Genomic DNA, 9,411 nt, shown 5'->3' with positions numbered 1-9,411 from the left:
GTAACTATCATGTGTGTTCCTGTATCGAGAATATTTTGTAATACGTCCGATCTATAAGAGAATTTATTACAGTACTGGATATGAAAGTTATACATATATTGCCTGTAAGGGACTCATCGTGTGTGTGTGTGTGTGTGTGTGTGTGTGTGTAAAATTCAGTTAAAATAAAGCAATACAACTCTTATATCAAAGTACACATAAATGCCATTTCTCTTTAACCTGATGACTCATTTCATTTTCTTTTCGCCCTCTATCAAAATATCATTCGTATCTAAATTATACGTAATTCTCCACTCTGGTCATCACCATTACCTCTTTATCCTGAACGAGTCATTATGATAACAGTGACAGCATGGTAGTCAGGATCCGGGAGAAGCAAGACCACGAAAATCGCTTCTTAAACTCATTGTTGCTGAAAATTGACGTTATACTGTATCTTTGGAGGCTTCAATAATTTATTAAGGTCTTGACGTCTGTGTCCTCTTGGAGTAGATTGTAGACGATATTAAGAATTGGGTTTTAAGTGAGTTGTATTTTCTCTCTTTTTTTCTGTCTGTCTCCCACTCTCTTATTTATCTCCATTTATAACCTCTCTCTCTCTGTCTGTCTCTAATCTTTCTGGTTATTGATGAAACATTATCCTCAAGACGCTTAGAATTACCCTTTACCATTGCCTTTATCCAACCTTGTGATGCATGAGTGATTAAGTGTCCTTCAATACAGTCACCACTTTTTGTTCTTCATTTCTCAACCTCTTTCTTTTGTTCTTTATTATAAACACCAACTTCTGATGTTCAAAATCAAAAGTTCCTCCATTTGTTATCTTCTTCATCAACCTTTTTTAAGACCTTTATTCTGTTCATCACCTTAAAAGAACATCCTCTTTTGGTCGCCTATCCATAACGTCATATTCCTGTTCAATTGGTCGATAACATCCCCTTCTGTCCATAAACCCAGATGAACACCCCTTCTGTTCATTAAGTCGATAACAACCCTTCTGTTCATTAAGTCGATAACAACCCCTTCTGTTCATTAAAATAAGCACTCACTTGTATTCAGCGCTCACCAACAAGGTGCCCAACTCCTGCGATCAAGATATTGGAAATTATTACCTGCCTCTGACACCTCTCAGGGACCTTTAAAGTATTCCTGATAAAAAAAAAAACCACCTGATAAAACCCACCGAGGACCAGGATGAAGGAGAGAGAGAGAGAGAGAGAGAGAGAGAGAGAGAGAGAGAGGAGAGAGAGAGAGAGAGAGAGAGAGAGAGAGAGAGAGAGAGAGAGAGAGAGAGAGAGAGAGAGAGTCCTGGAGGCGCTCTATGAAGCTCCCCCAACGAGCAGTTTCCTGACCAATTAGCTCTCGACAGCGGTGAGTGAGTGGTCGAGGCTTGACTGGACAGCCTCAGGGTGAACACATAAAGCTTTATAGATATTATTAGGTATTATGGATCTCTCTGTTTTGTTATTTATTCACGTATTTATGAACACGTGTTTTGTGATGTATTTACGTATTTATAGACACGTGTTTTGTTTATATATTTACGTATTATGGACACGTGTTTTGTTATATATTCACGTATTTATGGACACGTATCTTGTTGTAATATCACGTATTTATGGACATGTGCCTAGATGACCAAATTCTCAATAGTTTCGGTGTTAAAGCTCATGACAGGTTTGGTAGGAGTGTGATGAAACCTATACGGTGTGTAAATAAATCCCCTTGATTTCTACCTGTGGGGTCACATAAAAAGCAAGGTGTATGTTACAGAGGTCCCAAACCGTGAAGAATTGTGGCGCCGTGTACAGGGCAGTGTGACAAACATTTCCAACACTCCTGGGGTCTTTGAACGTGTGCGAGTCAGTCACTTGTGCCAAGGGCTGAAGCCTGCATTAAGTAAGAGGGGCAGAACTCTGAACATTTGTCCTAAATGTTAATATCAGTACAAATCATATGGCTTTATTATTGTTAATAAACGCCACAAAGAACAGTGGATGCTTCATATACACCCCATAGGTTTCATCACACCTGTCATGAGCTGTAACTACTGAAAATTGACAATTTGGTTATTTATCTTTATTTATGTCTCAGGAATACACCCCTTAATTTATGAAAGGTATTCACGGAACACCCTGTATATTCACGTATTGTGTCTTGTTAGATATTCACGTATTTATGGACACGTGTCTTATAATGTATCAATATATGTATGGCGTGTATCCCGTACTGTCATTTGTATTGGATTTTGACGTCTTAGGGACACTTAAGTCTTATATTTCTTAGGTGTTCTGGATAGTCGGCTAAATATCTTAATCTTCTTATGTATTAAGAATGGCTTGGGCCTTATAACAACGTATTACGGATTTCTGATACTAATAACACATCGATTTGCATATGTCTGTCGTATAACACGACGTATTGTGAGGTCTTGAGCCTTGTAACACAACGTATTGGGGATTCTATGTGTTATTATCTGTCTATACAGCAATAAAATGCTATCGATTTATTTCTTTTCTTTAATTGCTTAAAAATAATGTACAGGTGAGAGAAAGAGAGAGAAATCTATTGACGTTGTAAGACTAAAGGCGGCGTCACACTAGCACTTTTACCGTCAACTTTACCGTTTTCTGTCGTTATTTCCACGAGTTGTCAATTTTTCTTGAGCGTCTCGTGCAGACGAAATGTATCGTTTCCACCTGACTGACTTGCGCCAATTTCCTTGGTCAAGTCAAGATCTTTACTCGATAATGAGACTATTTATATAATATAAATATCGAACCCCGTAAAATAACCCAACTTTAATTCTAAAAGTATTGAGTATCGCAGGTTTAATAAATTACTTAAGTGGAATTTTTTTATTGATGTTGATAATCGTAAATACATCTGATATGTTTGTTTACATGGATAAAGTGCAAAATAGCGCCTGTTTGTTGGTTAGTCGGAGCCATCTTGCGTCTACAATTGACAAACGCGGAAAGACTGGCGGGCAATGCAAATGTGACAAGGAGCGCTCAGAAAAATTACAATCTTTAGCAAAATGATGCATGAAAATTACAGAAAAAGTGCGAGTGTGACGCCGCCTTTACAATATGTAACGCTCCAAGGAATTTAATACCGCCAAATCCTACGTCAGTCGTCTTTCTTAAAGGTTTATACTATAAATTCTTGTAATTGTCACAACCTAAAATTTAGTTAATGATAAGACTTGGAAGATTATTACATTAAATCCACAAGACGATCAGAAATTTTGGAAAAGTAATCCTTTAAACGCTAGAATATTAAACTTTGGGGATTTAAATCTTAAATTGCTGAAGTAATCGTAACACTTAAAGACATCGAATTCTTAAATCTTGAGACTAAAGTAATCGCCTTAAAACTCGAATAAAATTTGGAGATTATACCTTAAAACTTTCGTAAAATAGTCAACTTTGGGGATTAAGTGTTTACAGATCTTGCATTTAATTTCTTTCGTAAAGTCACTGATCAGATGTGACGAAGACAGCGCACACTCTTTTGGGTGTTCAGTGTTCAGTTGGATTCTCTCAGTCGTTCAGCATTTAGTTTGCATGCTCTCAAGTGTTTAGTGTTCAATGTTCATCTGGACTTTCAAGTGTTCAGTGTTCATCTGAACTTTCAGTTGTTCAGTGTTCAGCAGGCCTTTTAGAGGTTCAATGTTCAACTGTGCTCTTTCAGGTGTTCAGTGTTCAGCTGGCCGGCTCGTAGTGACAGCCGGCCGCTTTATCGCCAGGATCCGGGACCTGCTCTTACGTACCTAAGTGAGCGATTAATGCAACGCCAGCCAAGTTTTTTCTCTCCTCCCGGATGAACTTATTAGATAAAGGTAAATATACGCCTCTCTATCCTTGTGACATTCTTCCATGCTTAATATGCATTTTTCCCCTAAGATAAACTAAAGTATTTTTGGAGGTTTTCAGAGGTTAATTTTCTCGGGTTTTTTTCTACCTCAACATAAAGTGTAGGATGTTGAGGGGTTTAGGAAGTTTGTATATATGTACCGTACAGTAGATCTCTCTCCAAGTATTTATTCTATTTCATTAACATACAATAACTTTGGGTCACCAACTGAAGATTAGGTACCCCAGTTTATTTCACCTTAACCCGTTGAAGGGCAGCGGCGCACTTAGGTATTATATTCTAGCTAACACCAGACGATTTGATTCAGATAGGAGACACCCACTGCCCTACAAATGCCTAAGATTAGGGTAGAGTTGGGTAATTTAAATTAGGTTAGGTGAGGTTAGGATAGGTTAGGTTTGGCTGGTTAGGGCTGTCTATGTTAAGGTTGGTTAGGATAGGTTGCCAAAAAGGTGGTTAACCTTCATATAAGCCCTACCTCTTCCCTCATAACATATAAATAAACTTAAAGGGTAAGACTCACCACCACCAGCCAGGAGAAAGACTGAATACCATCTCTATTTCATCAACGTCAACCAAACAGCCAAGTATCATCACTGTATTGTGTTCTTGATATATAGCAGGTAATATATTATCCCAGAAACCCGGTATAAGTTACATTTCGTGATTAATAGGTTAATTACACAAAGGATTCCTCATATATCCTGACCCCAGTCCACCCCAAAAATAAAAAAGTGGTATGCAAGAGTTAGGAAAATACACAATAATAATTTTTTTTTATTAACTTATTTGAAGAAAATTTTTATTATAGTTAAATAAAACTCACTAATGGGTGATAACGACCAATATTTAGCAATAAGAAATAAAATCATGAATAAAACTCAAACGACACATTTTCTATTTTAAGATTAAAAAATATTTCCCTCCTTAGCAGAACAGAAACTAACATGAACTATTATTTAGTTCATGATTTAAAACACAACTTACTAGCAAATTTTCTACTTAAGTAAACAAGAGAAAAATAAATTAAAATGAACTAAAATAATAACAAACATCACCATAAACTACCATTCAGTCAAATAATGAAAAAAAAAATTATTTACTTTTTCAAGATAAACTAAACGAGACTAACAATAACAAAAAAGAGCTTCATTTACTACCCAACACAATTCACCTTGAACAAATAATTCCATAAATAAATTAATAAAAAACAAGAAACCACAAACGAATTATTATATTAAAACAAATAAAATCCCATCAACTAACCTTTACAATGACTGACAAGGAACAAGAAGAAAGTATCATAGGTGCTGGTGTTCACACTCTGAGGTGGGAGACCAACCATGAGGTGCTCGCTGGGTGACAAGGGCAGATAGAGGCGATATCTCGGACAAGTGGAGCTGAGAGAAACACGGACCAGTTGGCGGAGTTGGCCATCTGGGGGTGACCAGCTGAGGAGAACAGAAAACAAAAGTAATTTAGAAACTTGTGATATAATAATAATAATAATAATAATAATAATAATAAACATAATAATAAACACACAACAGCAATAATATTAAGAATAACAATAATAATGTCACCAAAAATATGATAATAATAATAATAATACAACAACAACAATTATAATAATAATGTCAATAAAAATAATAATAACAATAATAATAATAATATTAATATTAATGATAATAATAATAATAATAATAATAATAATAATAATAATAATGTCAATAAAAAATATAATAATATCAATAAAAATACTACTACTACTACTACTAATAATAATAATAATATCAATAAAAATAATAGTAATAATAATAGTAATAATAGTAATAATAATAATAATAATAATAATAATAATAATAATAAAGTTACTAAAATAGATAACAAAACAAAGAACACTATGTAGCAGCTCTCCATCAGTAGCGTCTCATTAACAGGGTCTAGCAGGGTAGGTCGTCACCGCCCTCACCTGTACACCACTTCTTTAAATCATTGGGGGTTTTTTTAATGGAGAAAGATTTATACAATCTTAATATCTCTGTCATGTTGATAAGTGGGTGCGGCGGATGAGTGGTTGCAGTGCTCGCCTCCTGTCATAAGGGTAGCTGGTTCGCGCCCTGTTTACTCAGGTGTCAAAGGATGATTAACTTTACAGCAGCCGGGTGTAGTGTCGGCCACGCTAAGGTTAAGTTTACAGTGTGCTATATCCGCATTGCCCCTGATGGGATGTCAGGCCTGCAAGAACCGCTTATTTTTGTTATTCTGATGAATGAGAGAGAGAGAGAGAGAGAGAGAGAGAGAGAGAGAGAGAGAGAGAGAGAGAGAGAGAGAGAGAGAGAGAGAGAGAGAGAGAGAGCAGCTTAAAGCAGTTACGAATTCTGATCACTCTTGCTTATTTTTTTTTCTAAAACATTCTACAGTTCCTCTAATCACATTTCTTCTTATAAAACAAGAAAATAAACTTTAAATCAGTTATAAAAAATATATATATAAAAAGTAAACCTGTACAGAAAATGCGAATAAATTTAACGTCAATATGCTCAGTTATCTGTGAAGAGAATGTGGTTCAGTCTCTCTCTACCCCCTCCCCCTCTTTCTCCCCTCCTTCACTCTCTAACACGGCTGCTTAAATAAAACTGTTTCTCTTTAAACGGCCACTTTAAATCACGCTTCGCCTCTTCACAAACTCCAAAATACATTCTCTTCCTTGTCCAAGTTGAATGAATTTAACGCCCCACCGATTAAACCTAAAGACGCCGAGAGATTGTCCAGATGTGTGTGTGTGTGTGTGTGTGTGTGTTCAGAGATATATACTAGCACTGTCATGGCCATACAAAATTTTGAACTATTTATGCCATGGAACTACAGTAATTACCACATGGGTCTAATTATTACCTGGAGCTAATTACAACATGGGAATAATTAATACCTGAAATTAATTATCATACAGATTTTATAAATAATTATTAACCATACTCAGTTATTAGCTGGACCTAATAAATACCTGCACATAATACATGGAGTTAATTAATACATGAACCCAATACCTGGAGCTAATTAATATTTGAGTGGAGGTAAATTGTGTGTCCTCCTAATTATTTATTTACTCTTTTGTTGTGTTTCGTGAAATCAGTAAAGAAAAGCTCTAAGATGAACCAATGTCATGTTAAGATCCATTCTACCACCCCCCCCTCTCTCTCGCTCTCTCTCTCTCTCTCTTTCTTTTCAACTTTGTTTACTCTTACAAACCAGAAGGAAATCTAGTTATGTGAAACTGTGCCTCGGCCATTGCTCTTCACACAACCACACACAATTACATACATACATACATACATACATACACACACAGTCAACATCTTTCTTATTCTGTCTTCTCGATAAGATGCAATGATTAAAAAGCAGACAGGCGGCCAGTCTGTGTGTGTGTGTGTGTGTGTGTGTGTGTGTGTGTGTGTGTGTGTGCGCGCGCTCTCGTGTGTATGTACAGTTACTGCGACTGCCTAAGATAACTGCGCCTTGTATCTACACTTACATCAACACCTGTACTTGGATGTTAACTTATACTTAAACCAATACTTATACTTATATCTACCCTCTTAAGTGAACTGAAATCTCCGTTATTATCTTGAATGTACAGTATAAACAAAAGATGAATCGCTCACATAACATACACAAGAATCTCTCACATAACATACACAAGAATCTCTCACATAACATACACAAGAATCTCTCACATAACATACACAAGAATCTCTCACATAACATACACAAGATTCTCTCACATAACATACACAAGAATCTCTCACATAACATACACAAGAATCTCTCACATAACATACACAAGAATCTCACCTTTCCTACACACGACTTATTATAATACTAAATACTAAACTATGTTCTATAAATACTATGATCTTCAACCTATACCAATGATATATAGACGTCATTGTATATAGAGCTTTATAATATGCAAATATAACCTTTCTTTAAAATTTCTTAAGATGTATTTAATTCCGTTTTGTAATTCTGTGGGTTAATTTGTAAGTGATTTAGATTCAGGGGAAACTTTATGTTTTGAATTTTATCTTTTGTAACACTGTATTGATGTAGACTCGATGAAGGAAATATTGTAGCTTTGCTTAGTGTTGCTTTAATTAATAAAATTATCTCAATAAAACCAAAATCAATTATTTTTTCTCTGCAAAATTTAGCTGTAATAAAACTCGCCACACAGTATCAGAGAAACCTTCAACGTTTCAGATATCGGTTCAAGGTTCATTTAAACCTTCTCAATTTAACCAAAATAAATAAATTTCATTTAATAAAAGAAAAAAAATTCACCACCTCAGACATCGGTTCAAGGTTCACTTAAACTCCCGAACTGAAATAAAATTCACTCAGAAAAAAAAAAATCACCGTCTCAGGTATCGACTGACTCAGAGATTCAGTAAAACCTCTTCAATAAAGCCAGCAAGAAGGTCGAGAAGGGATGGTGTTTGGCAGAGTGGACGGCTGTGTTCAGTGGTCCGCGACGCACACCCGGCAAGAATGGGCAACTCCCGCCCACCGCTGGCAATTATGGGCAAGCTGCCGCCCCGGGAAATGCTCAAGATATAGTCTGAAAGTCGTATTTAATTCTCCTTGCCGCCATATATTACAAGTTTGATGAGGAAAAGTGCAAAGGCGATGGAGTAATTAGCTAGTGATACTGCCCGTTTATCCTGACTTACGCCATAATAGTGAGCAGCGGGAGATACTTAGAAGTTACTTATGAACTAGTTTTAGAGATCTGGTAAAGCTTTCTTCTGTTTAAATATTATATACAGGATATCGTGTTATCATTAGAGATCTTTCCTTTGATCTCACCGTTTACGCCGGAGTCCGTTATAGGTGTTGGTAGTACAGTAGTTTAATAACCCTCATAACTATAATTATGCTTTAACCTTTATCTGTCACTTAAATGTTGATATTCGCTCAGTGTCAGCCAGCTCTATGAATGCCTCACTTAATTGACTGAGCCGTTGTTGGTGAGGTACTACCATTAAGAGATCGCCATTAAGATAATTACCATAAGAAACTACCACAAGAAGCTACCATAAAACTACCATAAGAACAACCATAATAAGACGAAGCTAACGTCAACATAAGAACACACTGAGAGACTCTTGAAGGAGATAAAGAGACACCGTGTAGAGATAATATTCACAACAACAGCTGAGAGACAATTAAAAGAAACAAAAGTTACCATATTATCCCCCTTAATCCAAGTAACAATAAGAAGGTAAACATATCTCCTCCCACAACAAACACAACTCCTTCAAAAAAAAACAAAAAAGTGTAGTACGGTTAAATCTCTTCAGACATAATCCAAAACAAAATGACTAGAGACTTAGACATATCTGTGGCCAAAATAACGGACGGTGAAGCCATATCTTAAGACATAAACGAGAAGCTCCCGAGCCACACCTCTACAACGTATGAGACATTATCAAGTTCCAAGACTCACACAGAAGGAACAAGTTTTTCATT

Source organism: Homarus americanus, unplaced genomic scaffold (genome assembly GCF_018991925.1).
Source record: "Homarus americanus isolate GMGI-L3 unplaced genomic scaffold, GMGI_Hamer_2.0 scaffold36426, whole genome shotgun sequence".
NCBI classification, from domain to species: Eukaryota; Metazoa; Arthropoda; class Malacostraca; order Decapoda; family Nephropidae; genus Homarus; species Homarus americanus.
This window is presented reverse-complemented; position numbering follows the sequence as displayed.